This window comes from Molossus molossus, unplaced genomic scaffold (assembly GCF_014108415.1).
Source record: "Molossus molossus isolate mMolMol1 unplaced genomic scaffold, mMolMol1.p scaffold_m16_p_5, whole genome shotgun sequence".
NCBI classification, from domain to species: Eukaryota; Metazoa; Chordata; class Mammalia; order Chiroptera; family Molossidae; genus Molossus; species Molossus molossus.
The window spans coordinates 116,227,831-116,238,365 of record NW_023425388.1 but is presented as its reverse complement, the minus strand read 5'-3'; positions in this window follow the sequence as shown (position 1 = coordinate 116,238,365).

Sequence of the window (10,535 nt, the reverse complement as noted above, 5' to 3'; positions counted from 1 at the left end):
TATGACATGTGCAAAATCCATGTCACATTCTTAGATGGCATGTCCTCTCCCCTTTTCCCCTTCCAGAGTTAACGGCAGGAGATGAAGCAGCCATATTGGACCTTCAGAAGCAAACCAGGTTTGAGGATGATAGAGCCACAAAGTGAAAGGCGCCTGGGTTACTGGTCATTGAGAAGCTACCAATCAATCCCTGCCAACCCAGACTTCTTTTCAAGTCCAAGAAATAATTTTTAGCCATTATATTGAAGAAATAATAAAAGGCTATCATCCATCATGCACAGTATCATAGTAGGCACTGGTAAATGATCATTGTTTCCATGATTGCTATGCAGGCTAAAAAAACAAAAGAAAAATTTGGTGTATTTGGCTAGGAAATTAGTGTTAATTTCTAGGTCTTCTTTCTTTCTTTACTTTACAATGTTAAATGGTCATGTACTAACAGTAAAGTTACTACTAAAGTATATAGCATCAGGGATCCAAGAGCACAGCGGAGTGGGTAGAAGTTACACGCACCACCTTCTTCGGTCAAACCAGAATTAAAACTTAAATACAGAGCAATCAACCTGCCCAACCAACTGAAGAGTAGCTGAAGCAAAGGATTATAACCAAGGATTTACAGAAGAAGCCACCTTGAGACTGGTAGGAAGGGCAGAGGCGTGGAAAGGGCTGACTCTGCTCCCATGGGCGGAGGCAGAGATTGCAGAGGGATACCTCCGCTGCAAGGTTACCCCTGAGCAGAATGGGATCCCAACTCCAAGCTGGGATCCTCAGCCCAGAGCACTAGAGCCAGGAACAGGCACCCATATAACAGCTGTGAAAATCAGTAGGGATTCTGTCTGCCAGAGAGTCTGCTACACACAGGTGCCCTCTTAAAGGGCCAATGCACATAATCTCACTTGCGGCCACTCAACATGGGGTCCAGCAGAGGGAGAGCAGAGCAAACTAGATTCGTGTGCGAGGGACTGAGGTTTGTGTTTCTGGGGAGAGAGCTAAAGGGACAGCTGCGAGGATCCCTGCACTGAGTTTCTCTTCCACGCTGCAGACACCCTCTTCCTTGGGTGGGGCACTCCCCTCTTTAAGCATCAGCCTGGAGGAATGCAATAGCCCCACCCTCTTAAATCCATCTTGCCCCACCCTTCAAACCTTATACCCTGCTGAGGAGTCAGCTGCCTGGGCTGGGGTAAAGAGATATGGGCAGAATGAAGGGGTGTCTGTGACTGAGTTGTGTGGTTTGGGGTGGAGGCATTCCTTCCAACTATCTGGCTAGCACCTCCCCCTCCCAGGAGGGAGATTCCTTAGGTCCACTCTCTGGGCTCCTGGAGGCCCCACCCTGCCTAGGTCTGGGCAGAATCCAGGACCCACTGATTTGTGTGGCTCTGGAGTGGGGGCTGCTTCTCTCACCTTCCCCCAAGCCTGAATAGTACCTCCCCCTCAAGGGAGATCCACTAGCTCCATCCCCACAGTCCCACCCTGCCGGGATTGCTCTACTGGCAGAATTTGCAACAGACTGAGTTGAGTGGCTCTGGGATGGGGGCCCTTTCTCCCTGGAATAATGACCGGTGCGGAGTCCTCCCTTCACACAGACCAATTTTAGTCTGTTTCAGCCTCATAAACTCTGCTAGCCTTACCCTAACGACTCCCTGAGACCCCACCCGACTACAACGGTATGCAACCACACAGCAAGCACTTGGTATACACTGGGACATTGGCTGAGTAGCCTCAGACCCAGCACTGGAACATAGTTTGAACCTCTATCAGTCTGGTGAATGCCACTCACCCACCCTTACCTGGCGACTCACTGAGAACCTACCTCATGCTTCTTGAGTACCATGAGAGTTCTTCCGGGGATTAGCAGGCAGCTGGCAGGCAGAGGCATATTTCAGGGTGCCTTGGGACTGTTACTGACCTGCTCCCAAGCCTGGTACTGGTAAAAAACAGATTTGGTGCACAGTTGGGTCTTTCCCGTGCACACCTGAGCCCAGCAGAGGCAGCCAGAAACTGTAGATCACTTTGTAGTTCCTAATAGGTTGCCCAGGGCTAGTCATAGGTAGTGTCTAACATTGACCTTCACTGGAGTTCCTGCCACAAGGCCCCAAAACAAAAATACTAAGTGGGCCCTGGCCAGTTTGGCTCAGCGGTTGGAGCATCGGCCTGCGGACCAGAGAGTCCCGGGTTCAGTTCCCACTAGTGGCACATACCAAAAAATATAATAATAATACTAAGCGGCCAGCTTTAGACAACAGCAGAGCAGAATCCAATTAGCTTCACAAATGGCAAAACCAAAGGGAGATCTCAGCAGGGACCAGACCCTGCTGAGGCGAATTTTGTTCTCAGTGGTCAGCACCTACACAGCAGCTTGTACACTATAATCAGGGTTAATCATCATAGTCAGTAGCCTGAGGGTCAATCTCACTCACAAATGGGCCACTAGCAATCAAGACTCAGTGACAATAGGAGAGCCCGTGTAACCCACACAATGGACATTACTGAAGCACCCAGCTCAGATGATCAAAGAGAATATGCCACTGGATTCCACAGAATACTTACTGCATAAGGCCACCCTACCAAGACTGGCAGAAGAGCAGATCTACCTAATATATAAAAACAAACACAAAGAGGCAGACAAAATGGAGAGAAAAAGAAACATGCCCCAAATGAAAGAACAGAAGAAATCTCTAGATAAAGAGCTAAATAAAATGGAGGTATGCAATTTTCCAGATATAGAATTCAAAAAAATAGTTATAAGATGCTCAAAGAAGTTACTGAGAAATACAACAGCATGAAAAACCATATAAACCATATAAAAGAACTAGTCAAAAATGAAGAATACATCTGAAATGAAGAATACATTAAAAAGAATAAACAGTACGTTGGATAAAGTGGAAGACTGAATTAGCTATTTGGAACACAGGTAGCAGAAAATACCCAATCAGCACAGCAAAAAGAAAAATAAGTTTAAAATATGAGGATAGTTTAGGGACCTTTGGGACAGCATGAAGAATAACATCTGCATCACAGGGATAACAGAAGGAGAAGAGAGAGAGCAAAAGATTGAGAACCTATTTGAAGAAATAATGACTGAAAAGTTCCCTTACCTGGTGAAGGAGAAAGACACACAAGTCCAAGAAGCACAGAGTCCCAAACAAGTTGAACCCAAAGAGGCCCACACCAAGACACATCATAATTTAAATGGCTAATATTATAAACAAAAAGAGAATCTTAAAAGCAGCAAGAGAAAGATAGATAGTTACCTAAAGGGGAGTTTCTATAATATTGTCAGCTGATTTCTCAACAGAAACATTTCAGGCCAGAAGGGAGTAGCCGAGATATTTAAAATGATGAAAAGCAAAAACCTACAACCAAGACTACATTACCCAGCAAAACTATCATGTAAAATGGAAGGAGAGCTTTTCAGATGAAAAAAAAATCTAAAAGTATTGCTGACAACCAAATGAGTATTATAAAAAATGTTAAAGGATCTTCTTTGGGAAGAAGAGAAGAAGAACAACAACAACAGCCAAAACAAAAAACAAACCCACAAAGAAACAAACAACAAAACAGAGGAAATAGTTAAAAGAATAAAACAATAAGTACCTATCAATAATTACTTTAAATGTAAATGGCTTAAGTGCTCCAATAAAAAAAAAAAAAAAAAGGGCATAGGGTAGCCCTGGCTAGTAGGGCTCACTCGGTAGAGCATCTTCCCATGCACCAAAAGATCCCCAGTTTGATTCCCAGTCAGGGCACCTCCCAGGTTATGGGTTTGATTGCGATGTATGAGGGAGGCAGCCAATTGATGTTTTTCTCTCACATCAATGTTTCTCTCTCTTTCCCGCTCCCTTCCTCACTCTCTAAAATCAACAAAAACATATATATATATATATAATTTTTTAAGATATAGGGTAGTTAAATGGATAAGAAAACAAGACCCATATATATGCTGTCTACAAGAGACCTACCTCAGAATGAAAGACACACACAGACTAAAAGTAAAGGGATGATAAAAGATATTCCATGCAAATAGAATTTTTTTTAAAAGTTGTAGTAACAATACTTAAACAAAATAGACTTTAAAACAAAAGCTGTAATAAGAGACAAAGAAGGACTGACATACTGATAAAAGGATCATCCACCTAGAGGATATAACCCTTATAAACATGTATGTGCCCAACATAGGAGCACCTAAATGTATAAAGCAAATCCTTATGGACATAAAGAGAGAGACCAACAGTACTACAGTCACAGTAGGGGATTTTAACGCCCCATTAACACCAAGGGACAGATCTTCCAGACAGAAAAATCAACAAGGAAACAGTGGCCTTAAATTACACACTGAATCAGAGGGATTTAATTTACATCTTCAGAGCATGTCACCCCAAAGCCACAGAAGACACATTCTTTTCAAGTGCACATGGAACATTTTTTAGGATAGGCCACAAGTTAGGACATAAAATAAGTCTCAATAAATTTAAGAAAATTTAAATCATATCAAGCATCTTCTGTGACCTTAATGGTAAATCAATCACAAGAGAAAAACTGACACACAAACACAGAGAGGCTAAGTAACGTATTACTGACATGACTGGGTTGACAATGCGATCAAGGGGAAAATCCAGACACCTTCAAACAAGTGAAAATGAGAACACAACAACCCAAAGTACACAAGGCACACTGAAAGCAGTCCTAAGAAGAAAATTGATAGCATCATAGGCCTACCTCAAGAAAGAAGAAAAATCTTAAATAAATCATCTAACTTTCTACTCAAAGGAACTAGAAAAAGAACAACAAACAAAGCCAAAAGTGAATAAAAGAAAGCAAATAATAAGAATCAGAGAAGAAATAAACAAAATATAATCTAAACAAAACTGCAAAGATCAGAGAAACCAAGAGCTGGTTCTTTGAAAAGATAAACAAGATTGACAAACCTTTAACCAGATTCATCAAGAAAAAAGAGAGAGGACCCAAATAAATAAAATCAGAAATAAAAGAGAAGTAACAACTGATACCACAGAAATACAAAGGACTGTAAGAAAATACTATGAACAACAGAATGCCAAAAAATTGGACAATCTGGACACAATGAATAAATTCCTAGAAACATATAATATTCCACAACAGAATCAGGAAGAATCAGAGAATCTGAACAGACCAATTACAACTAATGAAATTGAAGCAGTTATTTTAAAAAAATAAAAAATAAAAAAACCCAAAAAACAAAATTCCTGCACCAAATGGCTTCACAGATGAATTTTACCAAACATTCAAAGAAGAATTAACACCTATTCTTCTCAAATGATTCCAAAAAATTCAAGAGAAAGCAAAACTCCTGGGCTCATTTTAGGAGACCAGCAATCAATATCCTAATTCCAAAACCAGACAAAGACACTACAAAGAAAGAAACTTGTAGGCCAATATGCCTGATGAACATAGATGCTAAAATCCTTAGCAAAATATTACTAAACCTGATTCAGAAATACCTTAAAAAGATCATACACACCCTGCCAATGAGGCTCAGTGGTTAAGTGTTGACCCTGCACCAAGAGGTCACTGGTTTGATTCCTGGCCAGGGCACATGCCCAGGTTGTGGGCTTGATTCCCAGTGGAGGGCATGCAGGAGGCAGCCAATTGATGTTCTCTCTCATAGATGTTTTTATTTCTCTCTTCCTTGCCTTCCCTCTCTTTCTAAAATCAATAAAGAAAAAAAATTGAAAATATAGTAAAAAAAAAAAAAAGATCATACATCATGATCAAGTGGAATGTATTCAGGAGATGCACAGTTGGTATAATATCTGCAAATCAATAACTGTAATACACCACATAATAAAAATGAAAGATAAAAATCACATGACCATATTCATAGATGCAGAAAAGGCATTTGATAAAATCTAGCACCCATTTATGATAAAAACTCTCAACAAAGTGAGACTTGAGGGAACATACCTCAATATAATAAATGCCATTATGTAACAAACACACAGCCAACATTATCCTCAATGGACAAAAACTAAAAGTGTTTCCTTTAATATCCAGAACAAGATAGGGTTGTCCACTTTCACCACTCGTACTTAACATAGTCATAGAAGTCTTGGCCACACTAGTCAGACAAAGAAGAAATAAAAGGCATCCAAATTGGAAAGGAACAAGTAAAACTGTCATTATTTGCAGATGATATAATATTGTACATAGAAAACCCTAGAGATTTCACCAAAAAACTACTAGAACTGATAAATGACTTCAGTAAAGTAGCAGGATACAAAATAAATACCCAGATATCAGTTGCATTTTTAAACACCAATAATGAACTATCAGAAAGGGAAACTAAGAAAATAATCTCATTCCCAATAGCTTCAAAAAGAGTAAAATACTTAGGAATAAATTTAACCAAGGATGTACTCAGAAAATTACAGGACACTGAAGAAAGAAATTGAATAAGATACAATTAAGTGGAAGTATATACCATGTTCATGGATAGAAAGAATTAACATCATTAAAATGTCCATATTCTGCCTCAGAGAAAACTTTTTCATTACACTCTGAATGATAGCGGTTTTGTTGTTTTATCTGAATTTCCATGTGTCTGAAGACGATGTTTTTTATGACCACTTATGGTCATTTTGTACAGTTTTGAAATGAAATTTAAACAATTGAAAAAGAAGGTCCATATTCCTTAAAGCAATCTACCAATTTATCACAATTCCTATTGTCACCATAAAGAGACTGGACCCAGAGTGGGCTTGGGCTTGCAGGTAGCGTGTGGGTTCTTGACTTTATGCAGGAAAGATTGTCCTATGTGAGCCCAGGTGGTTTTGAAAGTACGTTTGTTAAAGCTGGAGGCAGTGAAGCGAAGGGCGGGCGTCAAGTGGAAGAAACAACAGGGAAGAGCCCGGGCAGGGCTTCTGCCTTGGCTCTCTAGAAATGTTATAGAAAAAGGTGAGCCAAGGCGGGGCTACTATTAACTCACTGGAAAGTCAGAGAAAAGGGGCCTTGGAGACAGGTACAGGGGGTTCGCTCCATACCAGCTGAGGCTGCCTGCTGCTCCCTGAGTTGCAAGTCTCATGGGGACCCTTAGAGTTTAGGAGAGGAAAGATGCACACCGGAGAGGGAAGAGAGGTGGGGGCAAGCTCCAGAGAAAGGCCATGCTGGCATCCTTGGTCTAGATGGTGTTTATCTCTCTTCAGTTGTTGGAATCCCAGGGGCGGTATCAGGGAAGCATTTCAGCAGAATATCCATCAGCTTTCCAGGTGTGCTCTTTGGTATGTCCATGCACTGGAATGAGCACAAAGGGGAATTTGGGATGATTCTCTGGTCACCTCCGCTTTTCTCGTGGGTCTGTCTGACTCGGACTGGGTTTTTGTTATTTGTTACTGACTTCGTCTCTCCTTGGGTTTGGCTGGCACAAATGGCAATAATTGGGTCTCTGTTACCTATGTCCCTGACCAGGGTGATTTAAGCTATTTATTCTCTTGTTGGCGGGAGAGGTATACACCATTTGCTCTTAAGTGTCCTTGGTTAGAGAAACTCATCTTGTGTGCCATTCACTCGGTTTCCCTATTTCACTAGCCATGGAATGTTCCTAGCTTCTTACTATCATCCCACATCACTAGCAAGATACCAATGATGGCCCTGGATGGTTTAGCTCAGTGGTTAAAGCTTTGGCCTGCAGACCAAAGAGTCACAGGACTGATTCCTGGTCACAGGTACATACCTCAGTTGCAGGTTCGATCCCCAGCCCTGGTTAGGATGGGGCAGGAGGCAACAAATTAATACATCAATGTCTCTTTCTTTCTCTCCCTAACTCCCTAACTCCTTACCTCCCTACCTTCCACTCTAGCTACAAAAAAAAAAAAAAAAAATCAATGAAAAAATCTTGAGAAAGAATGAAGTTGGAGGAATCATGCTACCTGGTATCAAAATATACTACAGGCCATAGTAATCAAAACAGCATGGTGCTGGCATAAAAACAGACATAGATCAATGAAATAGAATGGGAAGCCCAGAAATAAACCCACGTCTTTATGGTCAATTAATGTTTGACAAAGGAGGCAGGAACATACAACGGGGTAAAGACAGTCTCTTCAATAAATGGTGCTGGGAAAACTAGACAGTGCAAAAGAAGAAACTAGAACAGCTTCTTACACCACACACAAGAATAGACTCAAAATGGATCAAAGACTTACTTAAATGTTGTACTCGGAAGCCTCAAAATACTAGAAGTAAACATAGGCAGTAAAATCTCGGACATTTCATGTAGAAATATTGTTTCTGATATGTGTCCTTGGGCAAGGGGAAAAAAACAAACGGGACTACATCAAACTAAGAGGTTTTTGCACAGCAAAGGAAATCACCAACAAAACGAAAAGACAACCCACTGAATGGGAGAACATATTCACCAATGATAAACCTGATAAGGGGTTAATATCCAAAATTGATAAAGAACTTATACAACTCAACACCAAAAAACAAACCCCAAACAATCCAATTTAAAAATGGGCAAAGGACCTGAATAAACATTTTTCTAAAGAGGACATAACAGATGGCCAATAGATATATGAAAACATGCTCAGTCACGAATCATCAGAGGGATGTAAGTTAAAACCACAAAGAGATATCACCTCACACCTGTCAGAATGGCCGCCATCAATAAATCAAGAAACAAGTGCTGGCGAATTTATGATCTGGGTGAGGGGAAAAGGGGACTCTAGTACACTGCTGGTGGGAATGCAGACTGGGGCAGCCACTGTGGAAAACAGCATGGAGTTTCCTCAAAAAACTAAAAATGGACCTGCCTTGTGACCCAGTGATCCCACTTCTGGGAATATATCCGAAGAAACCCAAAACACCAGTTCAAAAGAACATATGTATCCCATGTTCATTGCAGCGTTAGTTACAATGGCCAAGATGTGGAAACAGCCCAAGAGCCCATCAGTGGATGAGTGAATCAAGAAGCTGTGGTACATGTACACACGGAATACCACTGGGCTGTAAAAAAGAAGGAAACCTTACCTTTTGCAACAGCGTAGTTGGACCTGGGTAGCGTTATGCTAAATGGAATAAGTCAGTCATAGACAGACAAGTACCATATGTTTTCACTTACATGGAGAATCTGATAAACAAAATAGAAACAGGTTGACACATGCAGAGAACAGATTAACTGTTCTCAGAGGGGCGGGGAATTGATGATCTGGGTGAAAAAAGTAAAGGGATTACACAAAAAATCCACAAAACTCATAGATAGCGGTATGGTGATGACCAGAGAGATAAGGGGGGGGAGGGTTAGAGGAGGGTAAAGTGGGGATAAATGGTGATGGAAGGAGACTTGACTTCAGGTAGTGAACACACAAAACAGTGTACGGATGATGTATCATAGCCTTGTACACCTGAAGCCTATATAATTTTATTAACCAATGTCATTCCAATAAATTCAATTGAAAAAAATAGATACACTTGCAAAGCTATCCAAGAAAGTGACAATAGAATAAAATGGCAGGGTAAGTTTTTCTAAAAAATATAATAAACAAAGTGTGGGTCACTGATTGGAATTGTTAAGTGTTTAGAATTTTAACACAAGTCTTCCTCTTTGGGGAATTTTCTTTTCCTCGTGGAAAAACTTTTTTCCAGCTATTTCTATCATAAACCCAGCAACGGCGACTGTGGTTACATACCTCTGGTTCTTGTGTGAGATGTTCCATAGACCAGATTTGTTAAATATACATTTTTAATCGATTCTTGGGAACATTAAAGACTTTAAACTTTTCATTATGAAACATTTGGAGTATGTACACGATGAAGGAAAATAACATGATGAACCCCGACGGACCACATCTTTCCCAATTTCGAACCGATTTTGTTTTACCTATATGGCCTCATCCACTTCCAATCCTCCCCTGGGAGTATTCTGAGGCATGTCCCAGACATCACCACTTCTTCTGCAAATATTTTGTATGCATCTCGGAATAAGGACTCTTTAAAAGACATTACCATAATATCATTATTACACCTAAAAATCAATAATTCTTTTTTAAAATATTTTTTCTTTATTGATTTTAGAGATAGAGGAAGAGAGAGAGAGAAACATCGATTGGCCGCCTCCTGCACGCCCCCCACTGGGAATCAGGCCCACAACCTGGGCATGTGTTCTGACCGGCAATTGAACCAGCGACCTCTTGGTGCATCGGTCAATGCTCAACCACCAAGCCATAGCAGCCAGGCAATAATTCTTTATTGTTATCACACATACAGTGTTTAAATTTCTTCATAATTTTGTGTGTGTGTGTGCAGGATCCAGATAAATGCCATACCTGGCCCCCGGCTGATGTTTAGCGTAGAGGTTATCTGGACTTTCAGGAGAAAGACCAGCGAGTTGCTGGCTTGTTGAAGCCCCTGTCGTCTGGAGTCACTGTGCCACCCGAACACCCCATCTCTGCACCAGTCACCCAGGTGCCTCGACCCAGAACCATGGCGGGCCCCGGTCTTCAGGGCCAGCCCCTGGCTCACCACCCTGGTCCTCGGGCAGGACCAACCCAGAGCAAGGGCAG